Here is an 8,159-nt window from a genome sequence, read left to right as displayed (position 1 = left end):
TCTAAAAGGCAAGGGATTTTCAATTTCTATCACATGTAGATCTAGTTGTTACTTGTTGAATTAGTGGTTGCATATTAGTCTTGTATTTCAAAGAAAGACCTTTGGTGACTAGCTCTTGAATTGGCTTTGTATGTTAAGATTAGACAATTTAATTCATGAATTGTGGCTTGCATGTGGTGGTTTGGCAATTGCATGTTGAGGTTAGTTGATTTAATATGTGATTCTTGGCTTGGATTTGAAGTGTCGTGAGTTTGTGATGGTGCATGGGTTTAGTTTTGCTGCTATGGTACTAGAAATGACTGTGCATGTTGAGTGTTAGTTTGTTACCAGATTCGAAGTTGTTTTGACCCTTGCTATTTGTCAATTTCGTGACCTTCTTTGTCGTGAACTTCATGAAACTTTCCTCGTAAGAGTTGTGCATAACATCTTGAACTAAAACATAATTAAATTTTTGAATTTTCTGCACTCAAATGGTATGCCTAATAGCCTTGAATATCCACGGTTTCTGCATGTGTTTGGTGAAATCAACCATGACCTTTGCATGCTTTCAATTTTTCATGATTTTTGTCAAATCAATTTTGGACAAACTTCCTTCATGAAAGTTTTAAAGGATATCCAGGGCTACAACATATAAAAATTTCGGAATGTTTTGGTCACTTTAGACTCGTGAAATGGTCTTTCTCGGATTACCTTATTCTGGTTACTAGATGGTTTGTTTTCACTAGAATTGTTTGATTTTTCGCGCTTTGTACAAACTGAACTAGACTTTAAACTCATGAAAATAACGTTGGACATCAAACTAATGATGCCCTGAAAATTTGAGATGCTCGAGGACAACGCACCTTGGAAGTTTCGAATCGCGAATCGGAAGGTGCATTGAGCGGACTCGATAGTGAACCGGCGTACATCGCCTATGTGAAATTTGTGGGCTGGATAGAGAACCGGTGTATACCGTAGTGACCCCTACGGGCCAAACAGCGAACTAGTATACCCCGTGAGACGGGCTTGAAAGATAATCAAAATGGACAAGATTCTGCCTATGAGCTTGTGTGGCATACATTGCATTTCTCATTCATGTTGTCATGATCCGGTATGATTAATTATGGAAAGTAATGCCTTATTATGTAAATGAATGCCATGTTGGACTAAACTCCTTGAATGAGGGGCATTGGGTTATTTAGTGTAGAAGTCTAGATTATTCTCTTATTGGGCTGTAGCTCACCTCTTATCTATTTCGGATCATTAGCAATGGATATTCTACCATATGCGAGGTAAAACGCACTCGTTAGCTTTGAGGGTACAATGACCGATGTTACCCTTCCCGGTTTCAATATGGTTCTCACTTGGTGCGAGACCACCCTCTGGGTCTGTGATGCTCGGGAAATCCGAAATCAGTAAATTTGCCCGAATTCAATAAAAAGGACGAAATTGAATGTTAGTCGGTACAAATTTCGGATCGCAAGGACGTAAGCGAAAAATTTGGACGAGTTTCGAAATGTCGTTCGGTTTCGATTGGGTTTCGAAACCGTGGTCGCCGCGACTTAGGATTTTAATTCTCGCGCCTAAACTTTTCTGGACCAAATCTAGCCCGTGGAAATCCAAATTTTATTCGCAATCGATTGAGCAAAAAAAATAAAAAAAATCTAATCAGTCCCGATTTATCAAAAGACCATTTCGCCCTTGGATATTATGCATATGGGACGAAATTGTTTATTCTTGGAATGACCAGTGGGCCCCACCTCGGTCCAATCAGCCCAAGTCAAACTAGTCAAAGCTTCACTCTCTCTCTCTCCTCTCTCTTCTCTTTCTCCCTCACGTCCGTAGCCCCCTCCCCCGTTTTCCTTCGCGCGAGCCCTTCCCCCTCCATCACCGAACTATCTTCTTCCTTGGTGATTTTTGCCAAACCACCACCTCCATCCACCACCCTACTCCTCAGTCCACCACTCCTCACCGCCACCACCGTCATCCCGGCAGCCGTTCGCAGCCGGAAAGCCCAAAACAGCCCCTGCGCCGGACTGCTCTATTTTGCGTCCGAGGAGTGCCCGAGCTGCTCCGACCATCCCGAGCCCCTTCCGACCAACATGCACCACCACACCATCTTCCCCTCGACCTCCAGACACCATCCCACCGCCGCGCGTCGCCCCGGAAGCGCCGATCAGCCCCGGAACAGCCCCCTCGGTCCCCCTGCCCTGTTTTGCGCCGATTTGCTGTTCGCCATTCTCCGTCGCGATTGAGCTGCATCCATTGGCCACCAACTACCCTAAACCATCGTCCTCCACCTCTAGTTGTCCCACGAAGTGGTCGGAAGCCGATCGCCGCCCGTAGAGCTCGATTTGAGCCCCGATCGGACCTCCCCTATTCTGCCGTTTCCTCTGTTTTCTGCGCGCGGTTCTGTTCCAGCTTGGAACCGCCGCCTCCGGCCGCCATCCGCCGCCTCCGGCCGCCATCCGCCGCCCCGAGCTGGTCCCAAAGGTCGTCTTTGACCTGCAGGTGAGTCCCCCAGCCTTCCCCGGTCTCGCCTCGTTCCTCGAGATCGATTTTCCCTCAACTTAGCCCGGTTTCCCCTGTTTTACCTCTGTTGATTTTGTTTTTCAGCCTCCGTCGCTCGCCGGACCTCCGATCGCCGAGCTGCTGCCGTTTACAGCGATTTCACCGCCGAACTCGTCACTATTTCGGCCGTGAATAGTGTCGCCGAAACAATGCCGCCGGTGAACAGTGTTTCCGATGTGAACAAGACTTTCCGTGCGTGAATAGTGATTTTTGACCCCGGCCTTGAAAATCGTGTCCGACCCAACCTCGACCACCGTTTTTGGTGAGTTAACCCTAATCCTTGGTTAGGGCGCTAATTGCGCCTAGGATTAGTTGGCTAGTTGATAGGGAATTTAGGTAGATTTGATTATGGTCGGATTAGTTAGAAACCCGATTTAGGGTAAATGGCCATAATTGATTAAATTAGAATTGTCTGTGGTTAATTGTTGTTAGACGAATTTGACTGTATGTTGTGATTTGATTGCGAACGAGCGATAGGTTAAGGACGAGCGATCGATTGGCGACTATAAATCAAACCGGCTAATCAATAACTCTGGCACGAAATTGAGACTTTATGTGGCCTAATCGAATTGGTTTATTCGTGTTGAATTGATGACTTTGTTTGGGCGGATCGCCGCGTTGAAATGTTGATTTGAGTAACCTAAATGCTCGTTGAGTGAATTGGTGATTGTTTGTGAGTTAATTATCCCGTGTGTCGTTGCAGCATCAATGTGGTAGTCTATATATGCATATGATCGTGTGCAAGATCAAAGACATATTTTAGCATGAAAATGGCCTTGGGCCGAGTCTTTGAGCACGTTTGTATGAGCATCCGGCCTAAATTAAAGAGAATAAATTGATTGATGTGTCGGGTGTGCTGTATGGTCATATGAAGGGACGATGATGGGTTTTTCCTGGTAAGTTCGTACTATACACATAGTACACACCGTACCATTTTTATGGAACCACACGACTTGCCAGAAGCACGATAATTCATGCCCCGTATGGTACGTATGGTTTTAAGGGATTATCGAATGCTGGTCGCAGCTTGTGATGGACCGAAGCCCCGTATAAGGATGCCTACTTGCCGTGCCGTGTAGGGTGCACCGGATACACCGCTTGTAGTAGCCATTGCCGAGAGGGAAAAGGAACGTAGCCCGGTCATGCCGGAAGAGTGCGGGATCGCATTAATTGTGAGAGTCGATCATGCCGATCGCGTGGATCCTCATCATTGTGGCGCTAAGAGCGTGATCATCGTTAATAAATGGACTTGTGTAGTGTCCAGTGCATACTTGTGAGTATGATGTTTTATTCAGTCGGTTGTCCGATGTGACCGTTGAGTTGAGTCAAGCATTGCATTATGTGTGGCTGAAGACCGGTAAGTATGCATGTGGATGATTATTGCCATGTGATATGATTTCCGGATATATGTTTATATCGTGGTTTTTATAATCCTCGTGGTTAGGATGTTATAGGCGAATTAGTGCCCTAACCGAGCTTAGGCTTGATTCATTGATATTTATATCTCACCCCGTTGTGGGAACCATTTTCAAGTCCCAAGTGATGGAGCTTTATGGATACCAAGGCCAAGTTATGAGGGTAGTCTTTTGGAGTAGATGAGAAGTTAACCTTATTGACCTGGTAACCTTTTGAGGTCTTAGTGAGCCGCCCCGAAGTATGGGGTTGTATATATTTTTGTAGCTCAGTAGGGTTAAGACTCATCTACTATCTTGTAACTATATATATGTTACTTTTTGATTCTTTGCCTTGGTATGTATCTTCCGCTATGTTATCCCCGTTTGTTTATATATATTGTCCGGGAGTAAACCGTTTCCGCATGCGTATATAGTTGAAAGGTCGATAACGCACCCGAGACGTTATCCTTCGTGACCTCATGGCGATTTGGTAGGGATGTCGCGGGCTCGAGAGTCGGGGCGTGATAGGGTCAATATAGGTTGTACGGCATTGATGCCATATGGATTTGTGGTGTTGTATTGGAATGTCGGTGGGGAGCTTCGACGACCGTTACAATTCATGGATGATATTAGTAATGACAGTGATGGGGACGAGTAGGACGTGCCGAAGGGCGCGTATTAGTGCATAGATGCATATATCTTTATGTAGTGGCCATACGTATAGCTAGTCTCGCTTTTGGATATGAGTCGCCGGTGTACAGAGGAGCTAAGCTAACTTTTTGGACCGTCTCGCCCGTCGTCAGTAATAGTTGATATGGAAGTCTTTTGAAAGAAAGGAAATGGTGGAAATGGCAAGTTATGTAACCAACTTTTAGCATATATATATATATATATATATATATATATATATATATATATAATGGAAGTAGTATGTTACATAATTTGTGTTTCACCCTAATGTTTTGTTATAGTGCCATATTTATTGACTTTCGCTTGCGTTAATAAGATAGGTACGACTAAAAGAGCGTGTATTAGTATGTAGCGTTCTGGGGCGCCCTTCATGACACTGCTCGATTCTAAGTCAAGTTGCTCCATTACATCACATATAACCAAATCCTTCACTTTCAAGATTTCTATGGTTGTCTGGTCTAGAATCGCCGTCATACAAAAAATACATGCATTAAGACTAGACAAATCACGAGCGGCTCTCAAAATCCGCACTGCGAAGGAGGACTGGTAGCGCCGATCAACTCTAAAACGGGTGTACACATGTTCAATGAAGACATAGCTAGCCATCGGCAATTGAAGAAAAGTCAGTGGAAGGACAATCAAGTTTTTCCCTACCTTAATGGGGTAATCATATGTCGTCCTGGAGCTATCAATATCAAGGGACACTAATGTCGGTGTAACAAACAGATTCAGGACACCCATGAATCGGGGATTGCGGTTGGTCCAAGTTGTCCCGATCAAGCTTAAGTTTCAAAAAGGCATGATTTTCATAACCAAAGTGAGGAATTATTTTATCAGATTAGCACGATCAGAAGACCAAGCGAGGAACAACACTCCCTGTCTTCTGTAGCATAGACCTTGCCCTTCAGCCCAAGAATGGCTGACTTTGACGTCCCCCTCATTACACTACTTGATTCTAAGTCAAGTTGCTCCATTACCTTATGCATAACCAAATCCTCCACTTCGCCGTTATACGAAAATCACGTGTATTAAGACTAGACAAACCACGAGAGGCTCTCAAAATCCGCATCGTGAAGGAGGATTGGTTCTAGTGATCAATGTTGAAACGGGCATGCATATGTTCAATGAAGACGTAGCTAGCCACTGACCATTGAAGAAAAGTTTGTGGAAGGGCAATCGAGATTCTCCTAACCTTAATGGGGTACCCATGTGTCATCCTACGGCTATCCATGTCGCGAGACACTAATGTCCGTCTAACAAAGAGATTCAAGATACCTATGAATTGGGGGTCGTGGTTGGTCCAAGTTGTCCCGCTCAAGCTTAAATTCCAAGAAGGTATGATTTGCATAGCCAAAGTAAGGAATTATCTTATCAGATTAGCACGATCAAAAGACGAAGCGAGGAACAACACTCATTGTTTTCTACAGCATAGACCTTATCTTTCAGCCCAAGAATGATCGACTTTAATACACTTGATTCTGAGTCAAGTTGCTCCATTACATCACGCATAACAAAATCCACTGCTTCCAAAATTTCAACGGTCGTCTAGTCTAGAATTATCGTCATAAGAAAACTACGTTGATTAAGACTAGACAAACCACGAGCGGCTCTCAAAATTCACTCTGCTAAGGAGGACTAGTGGCAGTGATCAACGGTGAAACGGGCGAGCACATGTTCAATGAAGACGAAGCTAGCCATCGACAATTGAAGAAAAGCTAGTGTAAGGATAGTTGAGGTTCTTGCTACCTGAATGGGGTGCCCTATGTCGTTTTGCGGTTACCAATGTCGCGGGACACTAATGTCCATCTAACAAACAGATTTGGGACACCTATGAATCGGGGGTTGTAGTTGGTCCAAGTTGTCCCGCTCAAGCTTAAATTCCAAGAAGGCATGATTACAAAACCAAAGTAAGGAATTGTCTTATCAGATTAGCACGATCAGAAGGCGAAGCGAGGAACAATACTCCTTATCTTCTGGAACATAAACCTTGTGCTTCAGCCCAAGGATGTCCGACTTTAGTACACTCAATTATGAGTCAAGTTGCTCCATTACATCACGCATAACAAAATTCTCCGTTTCCAAGATTTCTACGATCGTCTGGTCTAGAATTGTCGTCATATGAAAACTATGCAGATTAAGACTAGACAAATCATGAGCGGCTCTCAAAATCTGCTCTGCGAAAGAGGACTAGTAATGGTGATCAATGGTGAAATAGGCGAGCACATGTTCAATGAAGATGAAGCTAGCCATCCGCAATTGAAGAAAAGCCAATGGAAGGATAATTGAGGTTCTCGCTACCTTAATGTTGTACCCTATGTCGTTCTACAGCTATTGATGTCGCGGGACACTAATTGCCGTCTAACAAACAGATTCACGACACCCAAGAATCAGGCATCGTGGTTGGTCCAAGTTGTCTTGCTCAAGCCTAAATTCCAAAATGGCATGATTTTCAAAATCAAAGTAAGGAATTGTCTTATTAAATTAGCACGATAAAAAGAGGATGCAAGGAGCAACACTCCTTGTCTTCTGCAGCATAAACCTTGTTCTTCAGCCCAAGAATGGCCGATTTTGATGCGGCCCTCTTGACACTTCTCTATTCAGAGTCAAGTTGCGCCATTGCATCGCACATAACCAAATTCTCCACTTTCGATATTTCTATGGTAGTCTAGTTTAGAATCGCAGTCATTCGAAAATCACATGGATAAAAACTAGACAAACCAGTGGCAGCTCTCAAAATCCGCATTGTGAAGGAGGACTGGTACCAAAGATCAACGCTGAAATGGTCGTGCACATGTTCAATGAAGACGCAGCTAGCCATCATCAATCGAAGAAAAGTGAGGAAGGACAATCGTGCCACTTACCCCCCTCTACTTGTAAATACACCCAAAGGATCTCCTTTTAAAATAGGAAAGTACCAAGACAACATCTTCTTTCCCAAAATGTTGCTTCCCCAAATTATGACTTTCCTATCGCACCAAACTTAAATGTAAAACGTCACCACTAAAGCCTAAAGCTTAGTTGCCACCATCGGCTGTCGTCGAAGCCTTCCATCGCTCTGCACAATATCACGATGGCGGCGGCAGACGGTGGTGGGTAGACTCTCATGGGGGCCGCCACCCTCCTTGCCTTTTCATTTGACAAAATTTCCTTTTTCCCCCCTTAACAAACGTAGGATTTTTCAAACGGGAATCTTTTTTGAAAGAATGACAATTGTTTTAAGAGAAAAGAAAACCACAAGTTAGGGAGAGAAAGAGAGAGGGGCGGCGCCACTACCCCTACGCAGTTTTTCTGCAGTTTGGAATTCTCGCTTTGAAATGTGAACTCTTGTCTGGCATAACTTAAGAAAAGAGATGCCAATAATCGTATATGTTCTCAACTCTCAGTTTTATCAATTTAGTCTTGCAACCTTTTTTTTTTTTTTTTTGGCTTCTATCGCCTAAAGCAGCCTTGTTCACTCTATTAATATTCTCACACTACCTCACTAATGGGGTGCTGAAAATTCTGTAGTTCACTCCAGCAATTTCC

The sequence above is a fragment of the Rhodamnia argentea genome, chromosome 4 (assembly GCF_020921035.1).
Source record: "Rhodamnia argentea isolate NSW1041297 chromosome 4, ASM2092103v1, whole genome shotgun sequence".
Lineage (NCBI taxonomy): Eukaryota > Viridiplantae > Streptophyta > Magnoliopsida > Myrtales > Myrtaceae > Rhodamnia > Rhodamnia argentea.
The sequence above is the reverse complement of the archived record's forward strand: the minus strand, read 5'-3'. Positions refer to the sequence as shown.